Genomic DNA, 18037 nt, shown 5'->3' on the forward strand with positions numbered 1-18037 from the left:
GACCTATCCTTGGTACAATGCCACCTTTGGTTTGTAACTAGCCAGGCATATCCGACAACTGTAATATCCACAGAGGTTCCTCAGTAAAGCACTACATGTACATAATATGTCCTCTGCAGACCAAGTACAGGCCCTATCCATTCCTGCTTTTGGGGGGTGGTGGTACTACTACCATACATACAGGCTAGTGTCAGACCCCACTGTGGACCTCTTGCATATACATGAAACAAGTAGCACCGAGAGACATGTATACAACTGAGAGACTACACCCTATATGGAACAGGCTCCACAGCCATGTGAAGGACATTTCCACCCTAACGCAAATCAAGTAAAAGTTACACAATTGTATGGGGAACAGGACAATCATACCTGCTGTGGACCAATGTCTACAATGGATATAGGGAAACTGTATATGTTTCAGCTCCAAAATCTCTGCTTACGCTTATCAATGGCATCATACCTTGACAGTGTATAGGGATGCATGGCTAGGCTTAAAGGAGCCCTTGTGTTCATTAGCATATTAAACATATATGAACCTGTGCTGACATTCAGTTCTGTGCTCTGATGTTGATGGGTTGATTGTAGATGTATACCTAGAGCTGTGTCCTACACAATACTGAAAGTGAGACATAAACATTACCATGTGACACCTGTCATTGTGTGACTACACAGCCAATACAACAGCATCCATTATAATGTACACACACTATTGTGATATAGTCATTATAAATGGCAATGTACAAATTTGGAAAGTGAACAGTAAAGTAGCATGTCAAAAGCAACATTCGATGAAACAATTTCATATTAATGTAGATAGTCACCTTGTGCATTAGACACCTTGCTTTATTTCCCTGCATCCATGAGAGAGATGAGAGGGATGTGGTACAGGTATCATCACTTGCACAGGGTGTTGTGTAGGGGTGCAGGAGGCCTAGGATGACCCAATAGATTGGCAAACCTGTGTGTGAGTCAGGAAGAGATGCAGACTGTGCCACTACTTGACAGTGACTGGTGTCTGCTGGGAATGTGTCCTCCATGGGAACACCCAGGTCCATAGGCCCATGTCCTGCCATGTCTTGGTGTGAGCAACACACTCCCCTCTGGATCACTGGATGTATTGCCACTATGGGAAAGTGATTGTGCACAGCCACATTGACTCTCAGCATGTAGTTGCTGATGTATATGCATGAGGCTGACGGACATCTCTAACCAGATGTTCAATCACAGGCAACTTGCATTCCTAGACAGATAGTGTGTGATCTCTCTCAGACCAACGTCTTACCACTGAGTTAGTGAACCAATCCAGGGTATCAGCAATCCAGTGGAGACAGTCATGGATGTCAAACTGTGTTGCATCGATAACCCTGAGCATGCACCTAGAGTTCCTTTTTGAATGTGCCTGTGCTTCCATGATAGCCCTAAACATATGCCAAGTGACATGTAATGAGACACCTGCAACAGATGGTGGAGGGACAGTAGCCCTCCTATGAGTACCCCTATTAATCCATCTGTGTGGAACCTCACCAACTGTTTGGCTATGACCAGTGTTGACAGTCACTGAAGCCACAGTTGCCATATTTCCCTATTCAATGCCCCCACCATCTGACTGTCCAATATCAATGGCCACAGGGGACTGGATATGGGTAGGCATACTGGTTGTATACAGTGATAATGAGGGTCAAATTCAGCCCCTGCAACCCCCAGATGTGCCTCACTTTTCCCACCATTATCATCAGAGTCTGAGGGGACACTGACATTAGATTGTGAAGGGGACAAAGACCAATGTCCCTGGTCACCAGTGATAAAAAATGAAAAGCAATACATTAATTTCTGCACTACTATGCTCTGCAGTTCTATGTTGCAATATATGTTAAGCTGTATACTACTGCTGTTACTATTACACATTTGTATAATCCACAATCTCATGCAGTAGGACATGAGGACATTATTTTTTTAACCCACATCTGTAATAATTTGGAAATAAACGTTCTTTAAACAGGAATCTCATTAGCAAAACATAAATGATGGACACTCTTGACATTTTGCAAAACAATGCACAGATAACAGTTGTGGAAATCTGAAATTTCCTGACAGTACTGTCAAATCAATCACTGTGGTTGCACCTACAAGGCATAGGTATGAGTCTAAACTGTGCACAGTCAGAAAATATCTGTACAATTGGCTATCATGCAGATAGTACATTAATCCAGCCAGCAGCCATGTGATGACACTTGAGCAAATACACTGAACTAATTCTACATCTCTGAAAAAACACTTTTATACTTGCCAGCAGCAGGAGCATGGTCTCTTCCTTTTCCTGACCATCCTGGAAAAATGTGAGGGATAGGTAATGTACACAGCCGTGCATGTGACAGTATAACATGGCTAATATTTCAAAATATCTCACATTTACATTAGCTGCTATTTTAACAGGTATGAGGCTCACAGACTGCATGAGCTTAAAACTGCTACTAACCTCCTCCCCAAAACACTTGACACCCACATAACACTATGTGCACTCTGACATGCTGACTGCTGCAGTATTCCAATGATGATCCAACTAGGCATGCCTGGTCGCTCCTCTTGAGTGGAAATGGTTGAACATATATCCACGACATATGGGGTGATAGCTACTTGGGAGCTATCCTGTATTGCAAGGTTCACCAGGAATTCATCAATGGCTGACAGAGATTGTTCTGCTGCAGGGCCACCACCAGTGACCTGGTGATCCCTGGCTATGTCCAGTGCATATCTGCATGCTAAGTTGATCATGTCTGTTGGACTGTGTCTCATCTGCTCATATGTGTGATTCTGGTGACTGACAGCATTAATGTTGTGCACCAGTTCATCCCACAAGGCTGTATGCTCTTGCCTATTTACCCTTCCTCTGGAAGGCAGGACTTGGTGGTGTTGTCTCAAGGCCTCAATAATGAGGTCGTTTTCTGCCTTAGTGAAAGGTGGATGTCCTCTGGCATTCATGCATGCATGATATCTCCTGAAATACAAATATATGTGAACACATCAGGATCACATACTTTGCAGTACATTATGTGGAGATACAGTAATAAAAGAAGCCAATTGGTATTGTCTGCTTGATTACACATCTCTTAATCAACAGTGCGCCAAACATGCAAAGGTTGTGGAAGCAAGTAGGATAGTAGCAATAGTGACCCACTGCTGTTTGTGATATGACAGATACTCATGTATGATCACACAACAAACACAGGAGTCCATTGTAGTGTGCCCCATAGTAGGTAAACCCCCACCCATAACATATGTGTAAACAACAGTGCCAGCAAAATAGCAGGGTAATACTACAACTGCTAACAAAGGAAGTATCCAGGAGACCTGAGAGCATTAAACCCTTGCTGTACTTTACATCCTCTGTAGGTGCAACACAGCTGAAGATCACTGGCATCTAATCATTACATTTGTAAGAAAGGCTTACTGGTGTAATCCTCATTCCGCCTAAGTGCATCCAAACATTTGCATCATGTTGAAAACAAAATGGTTAAATATCTGATGGAGTACAAAACTCCTCAGTTGAAAGATACAGCTATATTAGTACTGTGTGAATGAGTTAAGCATACAAACTAACTCTCATACACAATGGTTCCCCTAGTTAGGTGTTCGTCTTTTTAAGATGGGTCTCATTATCAGCTGATTGCCTCTGAAACAATCTGTGGTTCAGGAATGCTGCATGCAGCATACACGGCTGATTTGCAGTATAATCAGCCAATCTCATGCCACTATTGAACAATATATAAGGCCTCAATGAAGATTCCATGACATGTATCACATTTAGGTTGGTAATTACTGGGGTAGCAATTATGTCAGCACAGAGTGAATGTTTGTAGCAACTACAGAAAAACATGAAAAACCACCACGACCACTGGATGCCTTAGAGACTTCTAAAAACAATAATAAACTCCAAAATAGCATCAAACTATTTTATTATGCTTTCATCAACCATTATAGTGGTTTTTCATGTTTTTGAAGTATTCATTTCCACCTTTGTGTGTTTTTTGGTTTGTAGCAACTACTTGTTACATACAGATGTATGTGCTACAGGCTGAAACTGATGCTGCTGCAGGCAATAGGCATAATCAGAGATGCTGCATGATGTTCAGGGCATCAACACTTGAGTATTTGTGTGACCTGTGGCCGCCTTGGTGTACAGCCAGATCCTGATTGAGGGAATCCATCCTACTGGAATGTAAAGTATGTATTTAAGGTAAGTATGTTAGCCAAAGATATCATTAACAGAGTGAAGGGAAACATGTTTGTTGTATCCTAGAACAAGGAGGGGGTACATTAACCATTATGTCAACCAGTCGGATAACTGCCAAGTCATGTGTAATGCAACAGTAGTCATCTGGAACGTGTGTGCTGGCAACCATTGCTTCTAGCACGAGCTCCATATATGTATGTAACTTGTGCTGCTGTGTTTCTCTGTAATATCACTAGCAAATCATTGTGGGCTGCAGTTTGCTATGACTGGGCCTCATTTGAACTACATACTTCAATATCCTCTGTGAATTCATACTGATACATTCTATACACATTCTAGTGTTATAATAGGAATACTTTAAATGTGGTCTTATCTGTAGGCCTTTGACTGCCATTATTTAGAAGAAGACATTCCATATGTACTGCTTTGGATAGATAAATAGGTGATGAAACAGTCATATATATCAGAATTTATACTGGTGATGTACACAGACATGTATTTTAAATGCTAGACACAGCTGTATTTGAACCCAAGACCATGTGGGAAAAAATAATGTTTTCACAGCATTTAACAGATTGAGCTACTGAGTCACAGTTATAGCAGATGTATTTTTACATGTTGTACATATAATTGCACACTTGCCTGCTGTTACATACCTCACTAGCAGCTATTTGTATGTGTATGGCTTTATAGTAATGTATTTACTCATGTAGCAGGTATATTTTATATGCTGTAGCTATAATTGCACAGTTACCTGCTGTTAGATACCTCACTTAATCTATTCTTATGTATCTGGCTTTATACTGATGTATTTCTCTACCAGAGTCCCAGTAACACTATTTTTCTATTAATCTCATAGCAGATTTGCATGATGCAGCATGATGAGCGGCATTGCTTAAACATGCTTAATGATGAGAACTTGACAATTGCTATGTTTTACTTAAAACACCTGTGTTACTTAACAGCTGTGTGTAGCTTGGTGGGTTGATGCAGTCTTCTGCAGGTGCATATGTGCACTTTTTGAATGTGATTAATATTTTTTCCCAAACATATATCAATATAGTGCTATTTATCTTAGCTTAGCGATGCTGCATGTTGCGCAGTATCGTGCAAAAAATCTTTAAAGAAATTAAAAATGGGGAGATAGGACAGTGGTAAAATGGGGACAAGCATGGGGAAAATATTGAAAGGCAGGTAGGTATGTGCAGGAAGGGTGTAGGAAAGAACCATAGCTATCGATTTCTTGTGCTGGAACAACTGTGCACTTTAACATATTTTCCAGCTAAATTCAGATTGTCACCCCCAGAGAGATGGGTGATGGCAACATAAGTGTGTTCTCAAGCCAGCTGGACCAAATTAAGTGTGTCCAGTGGACACGTGTATGAAACAGAGAGCTATGTATGGGACAATATATATTTTTGGGACAGGTGCCCATTTTTTTTTTCTTAAGGTGAGAGCGGAATGTTTGGGAAGAGACAGCAGACAGCGTTGGTGTAGGACACAGGAAGGGGTGAACACCTTGGTTGGAGAGAGTGTTGTCGAATCCCAGTCCCATGGACCTCAGACATGATACCAGTGTGACTCAAGTCCTCACCCATGGGACTGTCAACACTGTACCTTCACTGTGGAGGCAGTGGCAGATGGTGCCTGGGGCGGGAATGCCCCACCCAGATGGACAGCATACTCTCTATCCAGCGTAGGCGTGCACAGACAGTTCAGTGCAGCAGTCCATCCACCATGCCTGGCAGTTCATCACCAGTGACAAATGTACCCCTTCACTTCCACTCTCAGACCGGGGACCATCCCCGGCTTGTGGTACAGAGATACCTGAAGGAGTAGGTAGTGCAGGGGCAGCAGAGGGGGCACCACCAGGCTGTGGCCCAAACATGCTGGGCCCCGGTGCCACGGCTGGGGGAGCCAAGGTAGGTGGATTACCTGGAACCAGCTTACCTTGTTGTTCTGTAATAAATTAAATATAAACATAAGGTAAAATAAACATGACCAAACAGATGTAATTAATAACATAATAGAAAAAAATAATGAGTAATGGAAAAAAATGATAAAGAATATAACGAGGAACACAACAATAAATAATGTAAATGAAGATATTTAAACAACAAAGCAATATTAAATTATACATAAGGCCAATGTAAGAGGTAATTACAAATAATATATTATTATGAAATCATAATAAATATAATTAATAAATTAAAGAAGAAAAGGGGTGGGGCGAGAGAGAAAAATAGAACATTAAAAATGTTGCAAATAATATAACTACACAGGCTACTACTACATACTTCTACATATGTGAGATTTCATTTATGAGAACAGTGACTGCTAATACTGTATATATAATTTGCACTTACATAGCTCTCAACCTGTTAGCATGGGAAATTATGGGCCAAGCCACACCAAATGGTGGTACAAAGGCACAACTACAGGGAACATTTTTACATAGTGTTTTACTCATACACTACTAACAGAGTGTTCTGATAACAGATTTGCCATTAACTCACATTCCAAGTAATGTCATATATCTGCAAATCAAAGGATCAGACATATGGGCAGTAGTCATTACATACTGCAAAAATCGTGACAGTTGAAAGGTATGTTATGTGCTCTAATTACACTAGACAGCTGGTCATTCCTCAGTTGTCAGCCATGGGATTAGAACCCAAAGCAGCGACTACAAGAATAATGTGTAATTTATTTGAATATAATGAATTATCAAAGTACTATCGCCTTTAAAACTTTTATTGAGACATGTTGTGTGAAATCATACATTTACATACATGCATAGCTGTGTCTGGTGTTGGATTGGAACCCACAAGCAGAAACCACAAGAATAATGAGCACTTTATTTGCAAACATTACTTATCAAAGCACCATCTCCTTTTACACGTTATTGCTTAATGTCACTTTAAATCTGGCATTTACACACATGTATCATCTGTCTAGGACTTCTGTTAACTTATCCGTATACCCTGTTTATTTACTGAGTGCTATCTACAGCATATTTCAGAAAACATTATTAGAACTCAAGCTTGATCCTGGGTATTCCACTAGATTTAGTCTGACATTTGTTGGTGCTCTATTTATTCATTCACATGTAACAGTTGACTGGTGCCAGATTAATACACACATGCAGTGAATACAGGACTAGTGAACAGTTTATTTGAAACCATTACTTATCAAACCACCATCTTCTTTTACACTTTATTGCTTAATGTCACTTCACATCTGGCATTCACACACAAATATGGCTGTCAAACACTTCTGTTAACTTACCTGTATACCTTGTTTATTCACTGAGTGCTATCTACAGCATATTTCAGAAAAAATTATCAGAACACAAGCTTGACCCTTATTCTGGGTATTGCACTACATTTTTTCTGGCATTTGTTGGTGCATTATTTACTAGTTTATATGTAACAGTTGACTGGTATCGATTAGAACACACATGCAGTGAATACAGGAATAATGGACGCATTTTTGAAAAAAATGCTTATCAAAGCACCATCTCCTTTTAAACTTTATTGATAATGTTGCTTCAAATCTGGCATTTAGACACATGGGTAGCTGTCCAGGACTTCTGTTAACTTACCCATATACCATGTTCATTTACTGGGTGCAATCTACAGCATATTTCATACAAAATGAGCAGAATACAGGCTTGAACCTTAATCTGGGTATTGCACTGCATTTATTTCTGACATTTGTTGGTGCATTATTTATTCATTCACATGTAACAGTTGAGTGTTGTCAGATTAGAACACACAAGCAGTGAATACATGAATAGTGAGCACTTTATTTGAAAACATTACTCATAAAACACCATCACATTTTAAAATGTATTGATTAATGTTGCTTTAATTCTGGCATTTAGACCATTGATAGCTGTCTAGGACTTCTGTTAACTTACCCATGTACCTTGTTCATTTATTGAGTGCAACCTACAGCATATTTCAGACAATGAGCAGGCCAGAACAGTGACTCTTAATCTGAGTAGACCCCAACATTAAACTATAGTTGGAAGCTATGCTACACAGTACTGCATGCTTATTTGCTTTGCATTTCATATATGTACTGCTACATTAATAAATATATAGAATGCCCCAGGTAATTCATGCCTGACTATTAGGACTGCAACATCTGGATTTATTTTATTGAAGTATTAAGTTATGTATTAAGTTATTACTTTGATGATTTTCTTACTTACCACATGTTTGCCTCATCCTAGCCAGATGCCCAGCATGGGACTACACGTTGCGAGCTCTCACTTCTGCACCTATGGAAAGAGAAAAAAACATTATGCATACCAGGTTTGCACACATTCAGCTTGTATATTTATAAATTACTGGAAAACATACTTACATATCTGTGGGGTGCACCCATCTCTAGCATCTTGGACCCAGGTGTCCAAGGTTCCTCTTCCTACATTTTAGGTTATCATAGTGGTGACAACACTGCTCATTAGTGTGGGGGATGCCAATAGCACTGGCTAGGTCCCTGCCCAAATGATCCCAGGGCTCAGACATGCACTCTGAGCCCTTACACTCACCCTGCAGCAGCCAGGGTCAATATCTCTCTACCAGGAGTCCAATAAAAAAACATTAGACTCCTGTACACCTCAATTTTGCACTGAAAGCTCACTCCCTCATCAACTCCAGCAGCCATATCCACAGTCAATGTCAGACTCCAATGAATGATGTGAATTTCCTACCTATTGCCTTTATATAGGCTGATTTCCTGCCCTTGCACATCATACTGTAACTTTCAAAAAATTGCAGCATAGCTTAGCATTGCATACACTCGCAAATCCATATTTAAGCAAAGGTTAGCAATGTGCATCTGTTCTGACCATTTCTAAATGTAACAATTATTTAATTTAAAGTCAACTGATGTTTCAGTCACTGATACAGTTTTACAGCACTGTATGTAAAAAGCATTACTACTCGGGACTGAAACCCGGGACCTACTACACTGTAGGTCATGATTCAACCTATCTAGCCACTAGGATAATGCAGAGAGCTGCAATATCTACAGATATACTGGGAAGATGCCTGTTGCACATTGCTAAGCAAGGCAGACGTACAACAATTGAATACATCTGGTTTCTATTTTTAGCTGTCTAGTAGATGTGTACTGCTTAAATACACCTTGCTACTCTAAGCTAAACAATGTGCCGCATTGAGCAAACAAGCATATGTAAAAAAATGTTAATATTGAATTCATCCAGTTTCTATTTTTAGATATCTAGCAGATGTCTACTGCTTAAGTACGCTGCACTAGTGCTAGCAAACCAATGCACCACATCATGCAAACAAGCACAAGAAAAAAAAAAAAAAGTAAAAATTAAAATTATTAACATTGAATGCATCGGGTTTCTTTTTTTAGATGATAACCAGAACCACAGTAAAATGAACCAGGAAAAACACAAGGCACTGCTCCGGTACAATAAAGGCTGTCTTTAAATAGTCCTGCATTAAAACTCCTTGCAGCTAACCCAAAGAGGCATGGGTACAATAGTATTCATAATATAAAACAATTTGATAATATATGAGTATTTTTACTTTTTCTATCAGTGTATGTAAAGATTTTTTGAATCAATATATTTTTCCTTTGAAGACTGTTTAACTTGCAATATATATAATTATTTATTTATTTATTTATATGCACATACATTTTCTTCTATTATTATTTTATTATTATAATATTATATTGTGAAGTTTTTATTTCATATATATTATAATATACATACAAGTTTATATATTTTTATTTATATTTTTAAATATTTATATACTTAGATCAATTAATATGTATGATTATATGTAATATTTTATTGGATTGATTAATCATGTTCTTTAAACAAGAAGACAGCTAAGAAAAAGTTACCAAAAACAATGTGAACAACTTGATTCAAATCTCTGTATTTTAACCTTATGCTTTTTACTGTTTCTGCTTTTTGTACACTTGACCTTTAAATTACAAGTATTAATTAAGTAATTTATTGCCAGCCAATACCACTGCTTTGGAACCTGTATAAACACTGACTTTTGTGGTGGGATATTGATTCTGAAGAAGTCTCCGATTGGAGATGTAAGTGCTAAATCAGTGAATATTTGTTATGTACTGTATTTAGTTTTGTGTTTTAACAGCCATTTGAGGCATATTTCTTTATTAAAATAGTTTTTACAGACTACCCTGGGATTTCGATTTTTTGGACAGTTAAGTCCAGGACTATTTAAAGACAACCTTTATTGTACCGGATTAGTGCCTTGTGTTTTTCCTGGTTCATTTTACTGTGGTTCTGGTTATTAGTTGAAGTTTTTTTTTGGTCACTGGTTCGGTTACGAGCAGTCTTTTTCAATGGATAATAGTTCCCTGCTCAACGAACTGATTAGGGTTATCCAAACCCACTCTCAAACTGAGATCTCACCTCCTGGAACTGGAAATGAAATCCCGTGTGCGCAGAGTAGTCCTAGAGAGATGGGCGTGATCCGGATGACGTCAGACACCAGAAACGAAAAGCGTGGTGGTGAGATCGTGGAGGATAACTTTCAAATTACCTTGACCTACATACTCAAATGAACAAATGACTACATGCAAGAGGAAAGAATGAGGAAGCTGAATTTTCCTACATCTTAGTTATTGCCAATCACCACCCCTTTCTGGGTGGTTGACTTCTTCCAATATCCAAAATTTATAATTTGCCTCTTTACATGTCAAGGCATGTCTATACAGGGCATTGTTTTCATTATACTTGTTTATATCTCTAATATGTTCATAAATTCTGGTCCTAAGGTGACGTTCCGTTTTTCCTATATAGTAGCTCCAACAAGTTCTACAGAAAGCCAAATAAACTATCCCTTTGGAGTAGCAACTGTTATACCTATTTGCCCTTAAAGTCATTCCTAAACTGGGAATTCTAATTTCTTTGCATCTGGCAATATAGCTACATTGCACACATCTCCCACATCTGAAGGTTCCGAGTTTTGTACAATTCCCTCCTGCATTATTCTTGTTCTTCTCAATAATATTCTTAATATTTTTACTCCTCCTAAAGCTATATTTTATAGTGTATTGAAATATGTTAGTTTTTGTTGGCATATTTTTAAACATTTCCCATATTTTGTTTATGCATTTTATCAGCCATCCTATTCCTTTATAATAGGTTAGAGTTAGGTATGGTATTGTATCTAAGCTGTTTATTTCCTGCCGGTTAAAAGTGCTCATCTTTCCATCCAAGTTAGGATTTGCTGTAAAAATACCACCATTAGTCAATAGGGGGACATATTTATTACCTCTTCCTAGCTGGACATATATTTTAATGGATTTAGTTAATTCAGATGGGTACCCCCTTTCCAAAAACATTTTTTCAACATTATTAATTTCATTTAAAAATTAGTTCATGTCCGAGATCATTCTAGCCATTCTAATCATTTGTCCTTTTACTATGTTCTTTTTTAGTTGGTAAGGATGATCACTTTCAAAATGTAAATAGAAATTGGAATAATGTTCCTTTCTATAAATATTGGACTTGTAACATTTATTTCCATAGTCTTTATTCAGTTTTACATCCAAAAAGTGTATTTCATCTTCACCTGTTTGGTATGTAAATTGTAGAAAGGTAGTACTATGTTTAATATAATGTATAAACTTGTCAATACTGTCATAGGGGCCATTCCATAAAACAAAAATGTCATCCAAAAAACAAAAATATTTGATAATATGTTGGCTATACTCCGAGTTAAACACATATTGGTGCTCCCAACAAAGCATAATTATATTTGCGTATACTGGGGCACATGCCGATCCCATTGCAACACCTTCTTTTTGGTGATAGTAGTCTCCTTGAAAATATATATAATTGTACTTTAGGACTAATTCCATATTTTCTAAAACTAGCTTATATTCATCTACTGTTAAAAAATCCATCTCTGTTAACATTCTTTCAAACCATATCAGCCCCTCTATCTGGGGTATTACTGAAAATAAGTCCCTTACATCAATTGTGATAAATATAATTTCATCTATATATGGACTCTTCCCAATTTTATTCAAAAAGTCCCATGAATCAATCAAAATATGTGTATGGTTATTATAAAATTTCTTTAACTTAGTATCCACATAAATTGCTAAAGGTTGTGTTTTAGATCCTTGTGAGGAGACTATAGGCCTCATAGGTGGATCATGTAGGGACTTGTGCATTTTCGGTATACCGAAAATAACAGGTATAACTGGTTTAGGTACTTTTAGGTAATTATATAATTCTATGTCAATCAGTCCTTGTAATAAATTATCTTCCAATATTAAATCTATCTTCTTGTATGAAATATTTATCTCGTTCCTGGAAACAAGTTCGTACTGATTCTCCTTGTCCAAAATGTCCATCATCCTTTTAGTATACTCCCACCTGTCCATAATTACAACCCCTCCCCCCTTATTGGGATTCATTACCCAAATTCTTCCATTGCCACTTAATTCATTAAGCAATTTCATTTCAGCTTTTGTCAAATTGTTATCAAGCACATTTTCCTTCTTGTAATCTTTCCGAATTCTGCTAACAACACATTTTTCAAAATTCATAATTTCATAATGGAGTGGGGGGTTGTATATACTTACTCTTTTTAAGGTATTTTCTTTTTCTTGTAGATCTCTATCCTTGTAAATATGTTTAAAGTTAAGTTTATGAGTAAAAGTTTTTATATCTAATAAAATATTCTCAATCCTAGGCTTGTGTATGGGTACAAATGTAAAACCTTTTATAAATAAATTAAAATGGTTCTCGTTGATTACAATGTCTGTATAGTTAAAAATATTAAAATTTTTGGAAGTATTAATGATACCATCAAAATCATGTTTCTCAACGACTTGTGTTTCATTTTTCTCTGTATTCAAAAATACAATATCTGTGTCCCTTATCTGTACACCCTCCCCGTATACTTGGTGTTCCTGTTCTCTGTAACTTGTGCATATGCGGGCTGTTGGGCCCGATTCTGTAATCTCTCAGACCTCCTCGGTTCCTCCATTTCTAAAGGGATAGCATCTCCCACATTTCTGTCTCTGTAATTCCCCTCATAATGTGGTACAGTGTTGTATAAATTATATTCATTTACATTTTGATCCTGTCTATCAAATCTTCCTATGTCACTGTTTTGGTGTTTGTTACCTCTATTGTTGCCACCATATTGTTCCTCACTATGTTTCCTTCCTCTTTGGTTAATTTTCTTAAATTCACTATAATAAGCAAGGCCCTTCTCATATTCGTACAAATCTCTTTCCAATTTCTTTAATTTTCTATTCATATTAGTATTAATGGTGTAATCAATACCGTGTAACACTCTATAATGCTTATTTTTATATTCATCATTAATTAATTAATTAATTAATCATGTTCTTTAAACAAGAAGACAGCTAAGAAAAAGTTACCACAAACAATGTGAACAACTTGCTTCAAATCTCTGTATTTTAACCTTATGCTTTTTACTGTTTCTGATTTTTGTACACTTGACCTTTAAATTACAAGTATTAATTAAGTAATTTTTTGCCAATCAATAACACTGCTTTGGAACCTGTATAAACACTGACTTTTGTGGTGGGATATTGATTCTGAAGAAGTCTCCGACTGGAGATGAAAGCACTAAATCAGTGAATATTTGTTATGTACTGTATTTATTTTTGTGTTTTAACAGCCATTTGAGGCATATTTCTTTATTAAAATAGTTTTTAAGACTACCCTGGGATTTCGATTTTTTGGACAGTTAAGTCCAGGACTATTTAAAGACAGCCTTTATTGTACTGGAGCAGTGCCTTGTGTTTTTCCTGGTTCATTTTACTGTGGTTCTGGTTATTAGTTTAAGTTTTTTTTTGGTCGCTGGTTCGGTTACGAGCAGTCTTTTTCAATGGATAATAGTTCCCTGCTCAACGAACTGATTAGGGTTATCCAAACCCACTCTCAAACTGAGATCTCACCTCTTGGAACTGGAAATGAAATCCCGTGTGCGCAGAGTAGTCCTAAAGAGACGGGCGCGATCCGGATGACGTCAGATGCCAGAAACAAAAAGCATGGTGGTGAGATCGTGGAGGATAACTTTCAAATGACCTTGACCTACATACTCAAATTAACAAATGACTACATGCAAGAGGAAAGAATGAGGAAGCTGAATTTTCCTACATCTTAGTTATTGCCACCACATGTTCAAGAACTTCTCTGTGTGATAGGATGTTTGTCCATGACCAGGATTGTGTACGTACCCTTGGTAAATGTGTAACAATGTTATTTGCAAGGTACATGCACAGCAGCAATGTCAGCGGATGTCAAATGTCATGGCACCTATCATCATGAGTGTGCATGGGGATTGGAGTCAAATCTCACAATGGCATCCTGTTCTTTTCGCAAGAGGTAACAAGGTCATGAACCTGATTGCCCCTTCAGCTAGTCCACCATGGCCCCTGCTCTCACCCCTTGTGACATGTTTCCCCCACCCCCGTACATGTCATATATCCCTTCCAGTTTGTAGTGATAATGCTGTGTTACTGTGTTCTGGTCACCTGTGCAATAGACAATAATTATGAGTCACAACATCCTTAGTCCTGTATAGTACTGAAGTGAGGTATGATGCACAGAGTAATGAGATCATTAACTGACCGATATAGCCTCACATTAAAACTGCATGCTTCATGTTTAGTCTGTGTGACACTGTCATGGCCCATAGTAATTCAGCAGACATCATGGCTTTACCAGAACCATAATGAACCGCACCCATCTCAGCCTGCAGATTGTAGAAGAATATTGTTAATAATTCTATTTAATATTCCAGTAGAAGATGCCTCACAGTATATGCAACACATCACCGACACCATCATCATCATCATTAACCCCCTTTGTCCCATTTTCTGCATGGCATCAGGGTGTTGTGTTAACTGTCACCATTGCTCTTGATTCAATGCTACCCTCCTGCCTTCTTTGACTCATGCCTGACTGTCGCAGACGTTCTCTCACATAATCCATCCACCTGTTTGCTGGATGCCCTCATTTCCTCTTACCTTCTTCCTGTCTGTCTCAAATCTACTTCAACACATTGCCTTTTGCTTTTCTGCACATGTGCCCAAACCACTGTAATCTGTTCACTTTGATCTTTTCTGCAATTGTAGCTACTTTGGCTTTTGCTCATTTCTTTGTCTGCCTCACAATGTACATCCTACCACCTGTCTCAGGCGCTTCATTTCCATTTTATTTTTAAGGCCAGTACAGGCCTCCTAGTCAGCAATGGGCACTAGGCAGCTTCCTAGGTCATCTTGTGCTAGATTTCGACCTACACCGATCATATAAGGTATAAGGCACATAGAAATACAGACAAGTAAAATATCACAGACATGCAGGCATACACTGATGCACATATGCATGCACATACTTTCCTTCTTGTGTAGATAGAGACACTCACCCATGAGCACTTGCACATGGGTACATGCACATAAACACACGTACATATGCATGTATGTTTGTATATGTGTATGTATTTATATGTGACACTATAAAGTCATAGAATACTATTTGACAGAATTGCAACTTACTGAACAATCTTGAAGAAAACTCATTAGGCTGAAAACACATTTGGTTGAAATTCATTTAATAGAATGTTATATAGTGCTGTGCCATATACTTGAATAAATATATGTAGATATTTAACAGGCTAACTGTGAACATGTTGATTGCATTATCTAAATGCAATCACTTCTGGTGGAGTTCCTGTTTGTACCCCAGCAGTGATTCATCGTGTGTGGTGTGGGTGCGTTCTTTTCACAGCAGTGCAACAATGGAGTTAGTGTAGTTAAGTGATGGGGTGTGAGCATCACAACCTCTTACATGGGGGTTGCAGCAAAACACTTTTGAAGGCATTTTCTTTTGTCTGAAGTTTTCCAATAATTGTGATTCAGCAAGATAAATGTTCAGCATATCACCACCTATTTTGGCTGTCAATCATTATTAAAAACATTCTTTCTTGAGTGCAGGAAGATGCAAATCATGTAGCAGTTTCTCTTTCATTCCTTGGTTTTCCCCTTGGGGTCACATTTGGGTGACAATGGAATTAATAGCTACAAATTAGGGGGTGTGGGGGCAGAGTCTGTGGGGCAAAGCTTCACACATAAAAACAAATGTTTTAGTGTTTGTTTTGCTCTTTTTCCAATCATAAAAAAAGTCTATATGCCTTCCTTTTGCAATAACGTTTCACTAATGTTTTTGTTAGATGATGAGTATAGTTGATATACCAGTATTTACAGAATGTAAATTAATATAACACTGTATTGACTGTTAAGAATATATTCATATCTCTCTCTCCATACACATACACACACACACACACACACACACATATATATATATATATATATATATATATATATATATATATATATATATATATATGTGTGTGTGTGTGTGTGTGTGTGCACTAAAGCATGAGGGAGTCTGCATGGTACAAATATTACTGTGTCTAGGGTGTTGTCATTGCTGATCCACAAGGGTTAGGGCCTTACAGTTTTAGACAAGTGTAATATCTGAACCGTGTACAACCCCAAGTGCATTATTGCAATTAGAAAATGAACAGCTGCATTTTTTTCTTTCTTTTTTTTTGCCATTTAAATTTTACATTGGACTCAATGGACATAGACGCCCTGTAAATTGTTCATCTCAGAGACCCCTGCTTGTAAATGTTTCATCTCCCAATCCCCTGCTTATACTTATCAAGAGTATCAGAACTTGTCAGAAATTTGGGCTGCATGTCTAGGCTTAAAAAGGCCCTTGTGGCTGTTAGCCAAATAAACACCTATGAACCTATGAACCTATTACCTATCACCTCTAGTTTTCTCATCTTCTCTGCCTTTACTGCCAGGTTTCTGTACCATACAGTAGTACCAGTCACACCATAGTTTTATACACCTTACTTTAAGGTGTCTTTGGCATTCTTCTGTCACACACTACACGTGAAACTCTACACCAGTTAGCAGCAGCCCCTCTGATTCCAGCTTTGACCTCTTCATTCAGACTTCCCTTCTCCTCAACCACCCCTCCCAGATATTTGAAGCTAGTAACCTGTTCCACTATATTCACTTCTATTTCAGTTCTTAGCATCTGCTGATTTTCCAAATTTGCTGCTTAGTTTAATCCTATGTGCCTTCAGTTTTGCATTCCATTCCCCTATCCTTTGCTAAAGTTCTTGCTCAGAGTGTGCCTGTAATGCCACATAATCTGCATACAGCAACTTTGTTACTCTGTCCCCTTTGACCTGTTTGCTAATGTAGTCCATCACCGGTATGAACAGCAGTGGGTTTGGAGCTGAACCCTGATGTACACCTACTCCCACTGGGAATCCCCACTGTGAGACTGAACACTGTTTGTACTTAAGTCATTAGGTCCCTGTACATAGCTTGCACTAATTCTACAAATGTTTCTGGGACTTTGAACTACAGCAGTACTCCCAAATCAGCTTTAATATATAAACATATAAAATAACATTGCCAGACCTCGGCTCAATAGAGTGGGTGGAAACACTGCGAATAATGAAAAACAGGGGATATCATTTGAGGGTAAAGGCAGAACTAATATGGTACTCACATACAGTAGTGATGTGGGTAACATTTGCGAAATTATTAAACATCATTGGCAGGTGCTACACACGGATCCGAAGTTGAAGGAGATTTTAGATATACCAAATTTTGTGTTTAGGAAAAATAAGAACTTCAAAGATATACTTTGTAAAGAACCTAAGCATTATGTAAAGGGTGATTTACTTACAAGGAAGA

The sequence above is a fragment of the Protopterus annectens genome, chromosome 7.part0, assembly GCF_019279795.1.
Source record: "Protopterus annectens isolate FY-2018-M chromosome 7.part0, PAN1.0, whole genome shotgun sequence".
NCBI lineage: Eukaryota > Metazoa > Chordata > Ceratodontiformes > Protopteridae > Protopterus > Protopterus annectens.